Source organism: Anser anser, assembly GCF_964211835.1.
Source record: "Anser anser genome assembly, chromosome: 26".
In the NCBI taxonomy this organism is placed as follows: Eukaryota; Metazoa; Chordata; class Aves; order Anseriformes; family Anatidae; genus Anser; species Anser anser.
Genome location: NC_139747.1, coordinates 571,416 through 584,571, shown reverse-complemented (window position 1 = coordinate 584,571; position 13,156 = coordinate 571,416). Strand labels below are relative to the sequence as shown.

Genomic DNA, 13,156 nt, shown 5'->3' with positions numbered 1-13,156 from the left:
AACTGATAACCACGGTGCGTATCAGGAAGGTTGAGGCTTATGAAAGACTGAACCGAGACAAAGCAAAAACCACCAGATGTAGCTTCCCATATAGGATATTTAAAACAAAACAAAAGACAAAAACGGTGCAACTGAAGAGTGAAACAGAGGATAGTGCTTTCTAACTAATGCCAAGATAAAATCTCTATTAATTCACAATCATAACAAACCCAGGCACAATGAAGACTGATAATTCAGTTTTTATAGTGTTTATTCCGCTGATTGGGAAGAAAAGCATCATGGAAATAATCAGGTTATGATACCTCACCAGCAGAAGAGCCGCAGGGTTCGGGGATGCACCAGAGCTCTGGGGCCGCTGAGTCCCGCCGTGCGGGGTCGGGACGGGGAAAGGAAGCTCCGTGGGCTCGACTGCTGCCAGCCCCGCTGCAGGAGGCTGCACCACGACCCGCACGCACTGCAGTCTCAGGAGCATTAAGGTATGTGTTAGGGGTGTTTTATAAAAACAAGCAGCTGAGCAGACACCAGAGGGTCTCAGCCTGGCTCTCACCCCCAGCCCCGTGAAAAAAGGTTCACTTTGATGTTCGTGATCTACCAGAAAAAAGACACAAACCACAGAGCTCTTCTGCTGGTGTCCTCATGCTCTGATTCTGCAAATCACTTGCTTGTTTTCCCTTGTTCTCTGCCTGGGTTTAATCTTCATTTACTCTGTCTAGAGAACTGCTGTACTGAGAAACTTTCAAAGACACCAAAAGATCCTTTTGGGAGTACAAGAAGTGTTGCAAAATTGCATCAAAGGCAAAATAAAACAACAAAAAAAAAAACCTCTAAAATACAACAGATTGACACAAAACAAACCAAAGAATCTCATTAAATCTTAATCCAGCATCCAAGATAAAGCCATGTAATATCATTTTCATCTGCATGCAGTTCACAATGCTCACAGTATAAACTCTCATTGCAAAAATCAGATTAAATCAAAAGCTGCTCAGTATTAGCTTAGCCCTGCACGATCTGATAACACATCCCAGGTCTACACCCAAGCATTCACACAAGCACTCCACTGCCAGCACCCATGTGTACAAATCACCCTTGCAAAGCTAACACAAAAACACAGACAGCCTGAGAACAAGTTTAAACTCAAGTACCAAACAGACTTTGACCTGTCCCAAATAAATATAATAGCAATGCAAAAATCCCCTTCCTTTCTCACTATGCCTCTTAATTGCCTCTCCACTGCTGGAGAGCTCTCACACAGCTTTGCTGCCCAGAGTGCCTTTCTGAGGACTGACATTAAATTTGGCTGGTGCAAGCTGCTAGCTCTGAATAAAGCTTTTATGTTTGATGGCTGCTAGCTGGATTCTTTGCCTGTTTTTCTTTTTTTTTTCTTTTTTTTTTCTGTACTGTTATATTTTCCCTTCTAGGATAACATGCTATAGCAGGACATCAAAAGGGCATCAAGGTAATATGCAGTGAAGCAGATGGATGAAGACGCACCTCTCCAAGCCATGTAAACCAAGGTCCCCCACCCGTCGTGGGGCCCAGGGCCGGTGTTCCCTGGGAGCCTGTGTAGAGCCTGCAACAGTGCAAGAGCCAAGAGGGACCTGTCTGCTTCCTACAAAGGGATTCCTACAGAGATGCCATAACCGCAGCAAGGTAACCACAGGTGGCCTGCTGATGGCATCTGTGCATAACTGCAAGGGCTCCCATCTGCAGCAAAAGGCAGATTCCAGACATGAAGCCTTGGGAAAAAGAAAACAGCTTTGTTGTGTCACTACCTGACCTAAAAACAGTGCTTTCTCAAGCTCGAGAAAAGCTCCTTTCCTTCCCCTCCTCTTGCCTTGTCTCAGATACACTCTGCTTTATTGTTTTGTGGGTCAATGCCAGCAGTGATTTATTAACTTCTTCCACCTGCAAGTGTCATAAAGGGAGCTCATAAGCAATTAATATTTAAGTATTTCTAATCACTTAATTCCACTTTAACTCTTGCTGCCGACAAGTGCCTAACAGTTCCCAGAATTGACTAGTCTGGCTGATCTTCACTACATAACCTGTCAGAAGGCAGAGCGGAAACAAGGCTTTTCTGCACCAGCAACCTCCAGCCCGTCTGGGGCTGCGAAGCACCGCACGCCTCCAAGATGCTTGAGGAGAAGTGCAGACGCTGAGCAAGGAGGGATGTGTTCCCTGCTCGCTCTCAAAGGTTTTTCTTGCTGAGAGCTGAGGAATTAACGTGCGATTCGCACCCCCACCAGCCGGACTCAACAACTCAGCCGAGTGGAAGCACTTGGACTGCACAACCAAGGTCTAAGGATCCAAAACTCTTTGCATCTTCCCCTGGTAGAGACAGGAGCAGTGGTGCCCCCACCACAAACACCGATCGCCTCGCCTCCTCTTCTTGCAGTGGGTTTATGATGATTTATTATTTCTTCTTGCATTGGCACTTGAGTGTTGGAGTCCCTCCTCCCCGCTTCTGATCAGTAACCTCTGCACATGTCAGCTCAGCGCCTCCAGAAGAGGCAAACTGTCATAAGAGACTTCATTTTGAATACCTTGTGCCATATGGTGACGATTCTTCTCAGCAGTTTCAGTGACTATAACAGCTTAATGAAAATCAATTGGATGGGGCGGACTCCAGTTTCTGGCAACAGCTAGAAAGATGCTAACTAAGTTGCACTAAATTTTAGAGGAGAGCAATCCACATATTGACATCAGAGACATACTCAAAGCCGAATTCCTTCCTTAAGGAGGTGTGCTGCACCAGACACAGACATGTGCTGAATGTGTGCCTGTCACAAAGGAGAATGATGGAAGCGAACCTGCAATAAAAGCTGCTGCAATCCAGACCTAGCTGGGACAGTGAGACCGCTGCCGCCCAGGCCCAGAGAGCCAGCTGGAAGCCGCGAGCTGCGCCCGTCCCTTGCTGCTGTGGCAGCTCTCAGGGCTCGTCCCTTGCAGCACAGGAGCCGAAGCACAATCTGCAGTCACTGCTAGCAAATACTTCCCTCGTGTTTCTGATACATACTTTTGTGATCTCCTCTCAGGCAATCTTCCCCCAGAAAGCTGCTTCTATTTTTATTATTGCACACCCCCTGTTATCAAATGTTTCACCCCCTTTTTGAGCAATGAGCTCATTAGAGTAGGAAAAAAAAAGAGCTCTTTTAATAACAGCAATTTCACAAATGGCAGCAAATGTTCCAGAGTAACTGGCCCACATTCCAGCTCTTAAACATGAATAAGATGTTTTTTCTGATACCAAGTTTTGCCTTTTATATCCCTTCACAGACTACCCTTGGTAATTTTTACCGTCAATTATTTCCATATTTTGACAACAATAAGCAGAAAAACATGATAAACCCAAAAAGCTGCAGACGACTTCACGTCACTCCAGGGCAGGGAGTTTGAACATGCAGCACCATCCTCAGCCTAACCAGTCTGTTGTCAAAAGCAGACGGCTTGCAGCTTTTCCAAATGCTCTGCCTTCAAGTGCCCGCACCGGCAGCTCCCACGGCAGTTAGAGCAACGGCTCAGAGGGGGACATGTTAAATGGAGACAGCAAATAAAGGAGCTAAATCTGAGATCAGAGCCAAATCCCCGGGTAACTGCTGCCTAAACTTTACAACACACGCCTCAGGTATACATATAGAAGTTACAGGCAAACATCAAAGAGGTTGCTCCCTCAGCTGCTGCGACCGCAGACCTGCCAGCCCCATGCACCCTGCCTCTCCTTCGCTGCGACGCGGCCCCGCAGACCTAAGGGTCTGCTTTTGCATCCTCATTTAGCCAGCACATATTAGGGACTTGGGAGCGCGTCAGTCCCACGGGTTTGGTCCACCCGTCGTGTTCAGCACGCAGCGGCGCATTTTGCGCAGTGCCCACTGGTGACGTGGGGCACAACCATCCTGTGCTGGGACGTGAGGGAATGCCTTGTTCTGAGCCCGGCCACCAAGGTGCTGTTTGATCACCTGCTTGGTGTGATGCACAACGAATTTCTGCACAGGCTCATTTTTCATATGTGTAACCAAGGACAAGGAATGCTATATAATAAAGCACTGAATTCAGCAACTTGGTTTCTTGCAGTCAAGAGGGGGAAAAAAAAAATTATGGTCCTTTATCCAATTTACTCTCAAGGGCTTTAATCACCTTCCCCTGAATTAACAGCTTCCGAAACCTCTGTATTGAAGAACGAGAGAAGTGACAATTGAGCATGTGCATGAATGCCAAATGCAAAGAAGCCAAAAATTAAATGCCCTGATTTTCATGTTATGATTTGTGGCTTTTGCTGCTGTCACTCTCCCATGGATTAACATCTCGTGTAACACTTCCTGTTATCTTCAGTTGTTTAATTTGTCTTAGAATTAAAAAAAAAAAAGTCTTTGCTAATAATTAATGTGCTTTCAGCAACTGTGTCACTGCGCTTACAAGGCATCTGAAGAAATGCAAAATACGTCCTTTTGAAGTGCCTTATTTCACAGCACTATCGCCACAATGGATGGTTGAGCCCATTCCATGAGTTCAGTTCTCCTTAGGCTCTTCTCACCCCAAGACAGGGGTGCTCTGGGCACTGGAGACCACAGCAGCTCCAGCGCAGAGAGCACCGGTGGCCACCGAGGGGGCGGGCAGGGGGAGCAGGCAGCTCGCCGCAGCCTCTGCTACTGTTTTGCCCCAGCAAAGAGCAGCAGGCAGGATGGGATTCCCCATCCCACTGCCAGCACGGGACCCGCAGCCCACCCTGAGCCTGGGGCAAGATGCTCGATTTCGCAGCCACAGGCTGAGTGCTGGGGGATCTGCAGCCTCTGCCTGTATGAGCACCTGAACCAGCCTGTGCTGCTCTGCAGCCCCAGCAGAGGTGGGGTGTGGGCACCTGGAAAACCCCACATCCTGGCAGTGACAGCAGCATGTCCCTATCCAACAGCAGCCCAGTATGAGCCACATCCTAGAGGACGTGCACTCCACTTTCAGCTTGCCCTGTTCTCCTGCCAAACCAAAGACGCTCTGAGTCCCTCAAGCTGTGCTGCACATCTGCCCACATCTCTGCCACGCTTCACCTTCCCTGCAGTTCTTCCTCGGCTCGGGGTTCATCCACCATCTCCTTACTCCCCTCCCCTGAAATCCTCTCCAGAGTCAATTTGCTTCACTTCTGCATTCAGCCTTTGATGCATTTTGACACGCTTTATTGGAGCTTTGAAAATCAGAACAAGATTGTGTGTGGCATGAGCTGGGGAGCAGGAGAAATCCTGCACGTGTCTGCTGCATGTGTCAAAACAGAGAGGAAAGGCTGAGGAGAGCGACACGGAGGAGATGGAGTCTCGGTGCGGACAGGAGTCCCAGCCTGAGCACCCCACACACCCAGCTCTGCACGACTTCCCCCAGCACAAGCAGCTCCTTGCTGGGACCCGCCTCGACGCCTGCCAGGACAAAGAAAGGGGCAGCTGAACGACAGCAGCAGCGTCCTCTCGGCAGATGGTGAAGACATCTTTGAAAGGAGCCTGGGAGCTGCCAGGCCGTGCCCTCTGGCCGGGGGAAGCCACAAGTGGTGGGCGATGCCTTCCAGGCAGAAAAGCAGCAAAGGCAGCGCCCAGCACCTGTGGGAGCGCACAGCAGAGATGCAAGCTCCTGAGCAGCGGTAAAATCCAGCCAGTACCTTTCTGACCTACTGCCTGCCTGAGGTGGGAACAAAGGGTGAGACAAAGAAACTACAGGCACGCAGACATAGAGAGCAAAGGAAAGACCTGCGCGTGCAGCAGAGAGCAAGCCCTCCGTGCCATGGATTGCCGCAGGGGGTGACGGAGGTAGGATGCTGCCAAGTTTAAAGGGAGCTACACTGCAGTTTTGAGAGCGACACCATCCCTTCCCTACAAATGTGTGTATCCAGTTATACACATGAATTATTTTGATTATTCACGCTACATGGTGTGGCGGGATTTAATTGCAAACATGTGCTGACTTGAATAAAAATATATTTAAAAAAGAGATTGATATATTGTGCCTGATTTACTAAAGTTTGTAGGGACAGAACTAAGAGCAATCACATTTTGTGTCTCAGGCCATTCATTCTGTGTCCTGCACACTTCAAGGATGAGGCTTTGGCACTTGCCCCAGAGCCGCCCAGTGGCACAGCTCAGCCCTTGGCAACCCAGAAACATTCTCAGAAGAAGGGGCTAAAGCAGGCTCTGGCAAGGGCTGCGCTCTGAGGGTGAAGGAGCTGATGCAGCCAGATGGCAAGGGGGAGGACTCGCTTGCACCAGGACGCAGGAAACCAGGCACCTCCTGGACCTGGCACCTCTCCGCAGACACAGATTCCCCTTGAGGAAGCCCTGGCCAAGCCCCACCCTGGGGACGAACCCTGCTCCGACACAGCCTGGCACAAAGCCCTGGCTCCTTTCCCTTCTGCCCCCCTCCGCTGCCACCCAGGGCTGCGTTTCTGGCCGCTCCAAGCAGTGCTGCAGGCAGCAGCGCGGTCGCTGCCCTGGCCCCCCAAGGGACCGCAGCCCCTCCGGCATCGCGGGCGTCGCGGGGCCGGCAGCGCGCGGGCGCAGCGAGGCGCCTGGCGGGGTGGCATGCTGCAGAGCCAGGGCTACCATGTGATGCTCGTGGTTGCCATGGAGACGGTGGTTTCTCAGGAAAAGATGCATAAATAGGCTCTGCGCCCCCCCGGAGGGCAGCTGGCGCTGCCAGGCTGCCCAGCGCCAGGGCGCAGGTTTGGGCCGCCCAGCCCCGGGTGTCGCGGCCGTGCCGCAGCGCGGAGCCACGCCGGCAGGAGAAGCCCCCGAGCAGCTCCCATGTGCGGCGTTCTGCGGCGATTGCCATCAGGATGCCACCTTTATTTTTGGATAAGCAGGACCTACTTTTTGCCGTCGCTCCCTAATAATGTACAAAACAGTAGGAAGCGAGTGAAGCTGATTCCCGTGCCTGCAGCTCGTAGCCTCTGGTACTTTGCATAATCAGGGCTTGTCAGTCCCCATCAGCTTCAGCTCAGAAACCCAAGAGGCAAAGCCATGTAAGGTGGCAATGAGCTTAGAAGAATCCTTTGGAGAACAAATCTGTCCATCACCGATGAGGATTATTTTAATACTGGATTCCTTGATAAAAGTCTGCATATGTTGGCCTCACTGACTAAGCTAAAGCACCTCTTACAGAAAACAGCTGCGGTCTCAACAACACCAACCCCAAATCAGTTTAACGTCACCGCTCGTTTGCCAACAGCACTAGAAGCTCCCTGTCCAGCACAGGTTAACAAAGTTAGCGACAGCAGAAGCAGAGATGCGCCCGGTTCTCCTGGCTGTCGTCCGATGGGTGGGCTGAGCTCCTCTCCCCTCCCTGGGCTGGTTCCCCCACCCGTCCGTGACAGCTGATATTTGCCAGCCAGAGCCGCAGCACCCAGGGACCCCAAGCGGGCCCAGCCTCCTGTGACAGCCCACGTCCGACCACCCGGCGCAGCAAGGGTCAGCAGCTGCCCTTCTGTTTGCACACCCCAGGGTGCATGAGCGCATCCTCCCGCTGCTCCAGGAACCGACAGCTCTGCGGTGCAACGCCACTCCAGACAGCGTGTGGCTGTCAGTGTATTTTATTGTGCTGGCTGAGGCAGGGCATGGGGACAGGTCAGGCCACTTTTGCGGGCAAGAGGATTTATAAGAGCCCAAGCCTCCCCAAGGCAGCCAAGCAGCGCTGGCTGGAACCCTCCGCTCTCGTAATGACCGATGGACTCCATTCCCTTCAGCTACAGCTCCCTTGCTGTAGCAGAGCTTTTCATAATCAATGAAGTGATTTAGAAACCAGACACCAGGAATGCAAATGCTGTGCATCTCGGTCCCCTAGTTAGCATGAAGCAGCTAAACTTCTGGCCTAAATTAATTGCACTTCCAAATTCCACATCCTCTAAAGGGTATCAGCAGATTTCATTAAACTTCTTCATATTATCATGTAATCTGTCAATTAACTTGGCATGCAACAGCAAACAGCAACGAGCTTTATCTCAAGTAAAACACAAAACATTTACATCCCTCCTACAGCTCTTTCTTTTTCTTTGTCTATCTTTGATTCTTAAAAAATTCTTTTGTTTGCATTTGTGCAGTCTTTTAAGAAGCAGGAACATCTCACATGCTCATCCACAGAGAACAGAAGCAAGCTGGACTTCAGACCTGCCTTGTATTTGGTAGCATTTCAGCAAGCCACTCAGATAATTCATGCTGCATTTTCCCCTCTGGAAGAAAAAAATAATAATAATTAAAAAAAAAAAAAACACCACTATTCTCTCCCTCATCACCAGATGAGCAATGAGAAATGGTTAATCAATGCCCATTGTATTACTCCAGTTCCTCATGTGAAAGGGTCTCCAGAAATGCAAACTATTCTATTTTTGTCAGTGAGAAATTAAACTTCTGTTGCAGAATGACCAGAGTCAGGCAGGCTCCAGGCTGGGCATTCCCTGCTCCATCCAGAAAGGGAGCTGACACTAGGGGTTGGAAAGGTCTCCCTCTCTCTGCACAGTCTGAGGACTCCTGTTACTAAAGGATTTATCAGCCATCCCCTGTGGTACTGAGAAACAACAGAAAGGCATTAAACCAGGTGGATGTGCTTCATAGAACTTCAGTTTTCAAGGTGGGGTTTGTAAGTTATCCTTCAGTCACGGCCTTCAGCCTTCTTCTGTCGCAAAATAAAGTAAGGCTGAAAGGGCTTTTCATATGTTCTGCAAAACCAAAAAATCCATGAGGTTTGGGGGATGGAGGGGTACAACTGCCTTTGTATTACACACACAGGTCCAATACCTCTAAAAAGGTGCAGCCTTCTCCAAAAGAGCAGACTAAAGAGACATTCTGCAGTAAAGACACAAACCAGAAGCTAAGAGGTCAAGACCTGGCAGCAGCAGATTTCTGAGAAACGGGAAAGCATCCATCATGTAACACCAGCTTCCCAAAGCGAAGCCTCATCTGGCACAGTCAGGGCTGCAGAACAAAACACTCCTTAAATCGTGGCTTATTCCTGGGAAGACTGTATGCAGCGGGGTTCAACACGACCTGCATAAACTGCCACGGGTGACATGAAGCAGCCCCGTGACCCCTCAGCAGAGCAGCAACGAAACTCGCTCAGCTTGGGAACCTGAAGGCCTAAAATGCACGTTGGGCTGAAATGGTGGTGAGAGCGCCTGTCAGTTATTAGGAGAAAATAACAGGTAGCAGACCCCCAGACTCTGTGTGGCTCCTGCCCCTACCATGCCCTGTGCACTACAGCCGAGCCTTTAGAAATTGGATGGATTAATTATTCCTACAATTAGAAGTATCGTGAAGCACCTCTGGTGGCAAAAAGTAATACTGTGATAAACTTGTGTAACTGCTCAGTATTTTCAACTGAACAGTTGGATCCAGTTATCATCTTGATGCTTTCATCGGTGACATTGTAAGGTGGAAAATACAAAACTGATTAATTAGTTTTCATTTTAAGTCAAGCCGGGCACTGGCTGCCAATGGCACGTGCTGCCACTGAAGCCAAGAGCTCTGCAAAATTCACAGGGGCAGTGAGCATGTATGTGGAAAATGCCCGCACCCCGTGATGTAAAACCAGACCGGGGAGCAGATCTGCCATCTCATGAACTGGGTTGCACAATTTTACACCAACATTTTGACATTTTTTGCATGGTCGGAAGGAAAAAATCCACCAACTGCTCTAGTCTTCTGCTGGCTTGCAAAGAGGGCACGAATGCATGCACACACCCGGGCGCAAAGCCGGCGTTTCAAGGCGCAGAGCAATGGGCAGCCCTGTAGTGCTGCACCCACGCCAGCCTGAACGCAGCACGCCAGCTCAGAGAGGCCAGGCAAGGTTGTGCCTCTCTTACTAACACTGTCAGCTCATATGTGCTTATTATATTTCAAATAATAGAGGAGCTTGCACAGCATCCTGTACAACAGGGGCTTTAACTGATTAATTTACGGCTTCAAAAGCAGTGGGTGTTCAATTCCATCCCATTCCTAGGGTTTCTGACAAGCTGCTCCGGGTGCTGAAGATCCAGCGTTCAGAGTTTTTCCCATTTTCTTTATGTAATTTTGAAACCGGTGCCTGCTGAATATTAGCAGCTAGCTGCTGTGTGTCGTGTCTGTAGCTGTACCCTTCAAGACAGCTTTAAATACCAATGTCTCACTTTGCCACCGAGTCCACCCACTGTTTTTAAGCGGCTGGATCAAATTTAGGAGCAGTTTCAAGTTCACACTGCAGCTCCCTGTGCCTCCCAGCACTGATATCACTTTTCACGAGCCACACGTGCAGCTCCATCGCACCCAGCGCCCAGGCAGCCAGGGCCCAGGTCAGGGGCGCACCCCAATAGTGCCTACGTGATCTATAAGTAAGTAGATCAAAGGGGGAGGCGAGCGGCACCTCCTGGACCTCAAGTGCAGAAGCTGGTGCACTGGAAAGGTTTATTAACACTCTCCTGCCTTAAGGATTTGTTTCACCAATAAACGCATAATGGCAAAAAGCAGGTCCAAGCTTAACCGCATCTTCTACCCCATTTCCCCTTTAACAAGTCAAGATAAACATATTTATGCTTTGGAATTAAAGAGAGTGATACTCTTCTTCCCTACCTCTTTCCAAATCAGGTTCCTGAAGGCCCTGTCTGTAGCTCTCCGCTGGCATTTCCAGGCTCTCCCTCCCTGCACAAGTGGCATGGATCAAAGGAGCCCTTTGAAGTGCTGCTGCCCGCCAGCCCTGCAGGGCGAGCCGGGCTCGGCATTTTGCCTCGCCCTGGAAGGCGGATAACGACCACCAGCAGCGCCGACCTCCTGCCTCCCCTCACCCTGCAAACACCACGGGGGGACAGGGCTGGACCCTGCATCCCTCCCGGTGGGAGTCTCCGCTCTGCCGCGGGGGCCCTCATCGCCTACCACACACCCACCTGCACACCCCTCGTGGGACCTGGCGCCGGCATCATTTTGGTAACCAGACCCAGGCCCTGCATCCATTGCTACACCACGTGGGGATGAACGGGGGACGCGTGGCCCCAGCAGGTCAGACGGATGGCTCACCGGGACGCTGGCTCCCTGGTGAACAACGTGCCCTCGACCCTGTGTGTCAGCAGATCTGCCAAGTCTTTTGAAAATTCCTAGGACTGAACCTTGCACACATGGGCGAAATGCTGCCACGGGGCGAGTGCTGCGCTGCATGCGTGAATTCACCCCACACACAGTCTGACAGCCAGACCAGGCTGAGCGTTGGCATCTCCTGCCAGCACAAAGGCTGTCAAGCATTGCACAACAGGCAAGTTTTAATATTGAGAATATTCATCTCCAGCCATTTCTAGTTAATGGAACAAAACAAACTGTCGAGAAAAATGGGAACATTACAGTAAAAACAACAACAAATTAAACCCTAATGCAATTAGAGAGCAATTAGGGATCTATCCTCTGGGAGCATTTTGGAACTCAGGGTCTTTCTCAAAATCTGATCTCTCTGCAACTTTATTTCTTTCTAATTAATAAAACACGATGCGAATGGCATGGCTCCCCCCCAGCCCCTGCATAATGCCATCTTCCTGCTTGGCAGGAGCAGAAGGTGGTGGCAGGTAGAAGCATTCACACCTCTGAGCTTAGGAGAAATGCAGTTGTCAGCAGAACACAGAGCAAAGGCAATGAGCACAGAAATCACTGCGTGCATCTGTTGCAAGGTGACCAGAAACGCAAAGACCCAAACACTCTCCTGCAAGAGCCAGGCTGAGTAGGCATGAGCAGAGAGCAGAGCATTACTGACCTTTAGAAAATCCATTTTTTTTCCTATGCCCAACTTCTACAAAAGCCACAGCCCAGAATAATATGCATTTAATTCCTCTTGACTTTTTAAACTTACCCACATCTGCCTACAGATAAGCACCCGCTTATCCAAATTGCTCAAGTATGCTGCAGAAAGAAGCAGGATAGCCTTTGGGCATCGGTGTATGCTGCATCCCGTCCAGGGCACAAGGGGCTTTCAGCAGCCCTCAGGTGCCACATTACCTGGGAACTTAAAAGAACTTAAAAGAAGGGGCAAAGATGCAGCATCCCATTAAGCCAGCATCTCTCCAGTCTCGTGCACAAGCTGCCTGAAGGTCACAGCTGCAAAACCAACACAACAATGCCTAGCGCTGTTAAACCTTCCTTTAGTGGATGCAAATACAGCAAATGTTCGCTATGGAGGAGAAGGTGGCATGGCTTGGGGGAAAACCTTCCCCTTGGTTCCTGAAACTGCCACTATTCCTGGGACAGACTCTTCTGCACTACACGACTTCTATACCTTTCAGCAAAGGGCGTTTTTCACACATTGTAAGGAATAAGAAAACTTCCATATGTTGCTGTCAGGAAGACGACTGCCTCTGCATCCGTCAGAGGATAGTACCTGAGCAGTGGAGGGAGATTGGACCCCTAAAGTTTATTTATTTCTGTACCCAAATCCACCCTGGGAATGTTGGTGGGCAGGTTTTGGCCTAGAAATTGGCCCACTTTTCATCTCTCAAGACAGTTCTGGGTTTCAAGTCCCACCCTTCTCCGCAGGAGCTCAACCCAGATAAAGCACGACACCCAGCCCCGAGGCTACCCGGGTGGCCCCGCACAGCCAGGACAAGCCCCCGGCAGTGCCGGCCTTGCCTGGACACCTCAGGCCCCACAGCAATTCCCCTGCACGGGGAGATGACAAATCCATAACTGGGCTAGCCCGGCCATTCATGCTCCCACGTAAATCTCTGGGCACGGAGAGGGGGCATCACTGGGGACAGGGCTGCACAGCCGCCCAGAGGGCAGCGCTGCCCGCCAGGAGCGAGGTGCTAAGACAGCAAGGATCATCCCTGCACCAATCCCGCTGCAAACTGGAAGCAGCAAATAAAACAGATCCTGGGAGATAGCAGTAAAATGCCTCCGCGTACATAGAGGACACCTTTTCAAGAAGGGTTAGTTAGCAACGCCATGAATAGCCAGGGAAACCTGTCGGGCTGTATTTGCTCTGTAGCACACCTGAGGAAGTGGAGACGCAGCGCTCAAACTGTTCTGCACCTTTTGTGATTCCAGCACAGCGAGCAGAGCAGGGCAGCAAAGCACAAGGGAGGGACGTTGGAATTGTGAGGAAAGTTAAAACAAGGCAACACAGACCAAAGTAAAGTGACTTCTGAAACATGCATACCCAGGCTGGCCGGGTACACACAGAAATG

At 50.3% G+C, this 13,156-nt stretch overlaps 1 protein-coding gene across 7 annotated transcripts in view; it reads right to left on the bottom strand.

Annotated features, from left to right (window-relative positions):
* The window catches only part of ZMAT4 (zinc finger matrin-type 4), a 99,788-nt gene that overhangs the window by 53,999 nt on the left and 32,633 nt on the right, over positions 1-13,156 (bottom strand). The window lies entirely within an intron of this gene.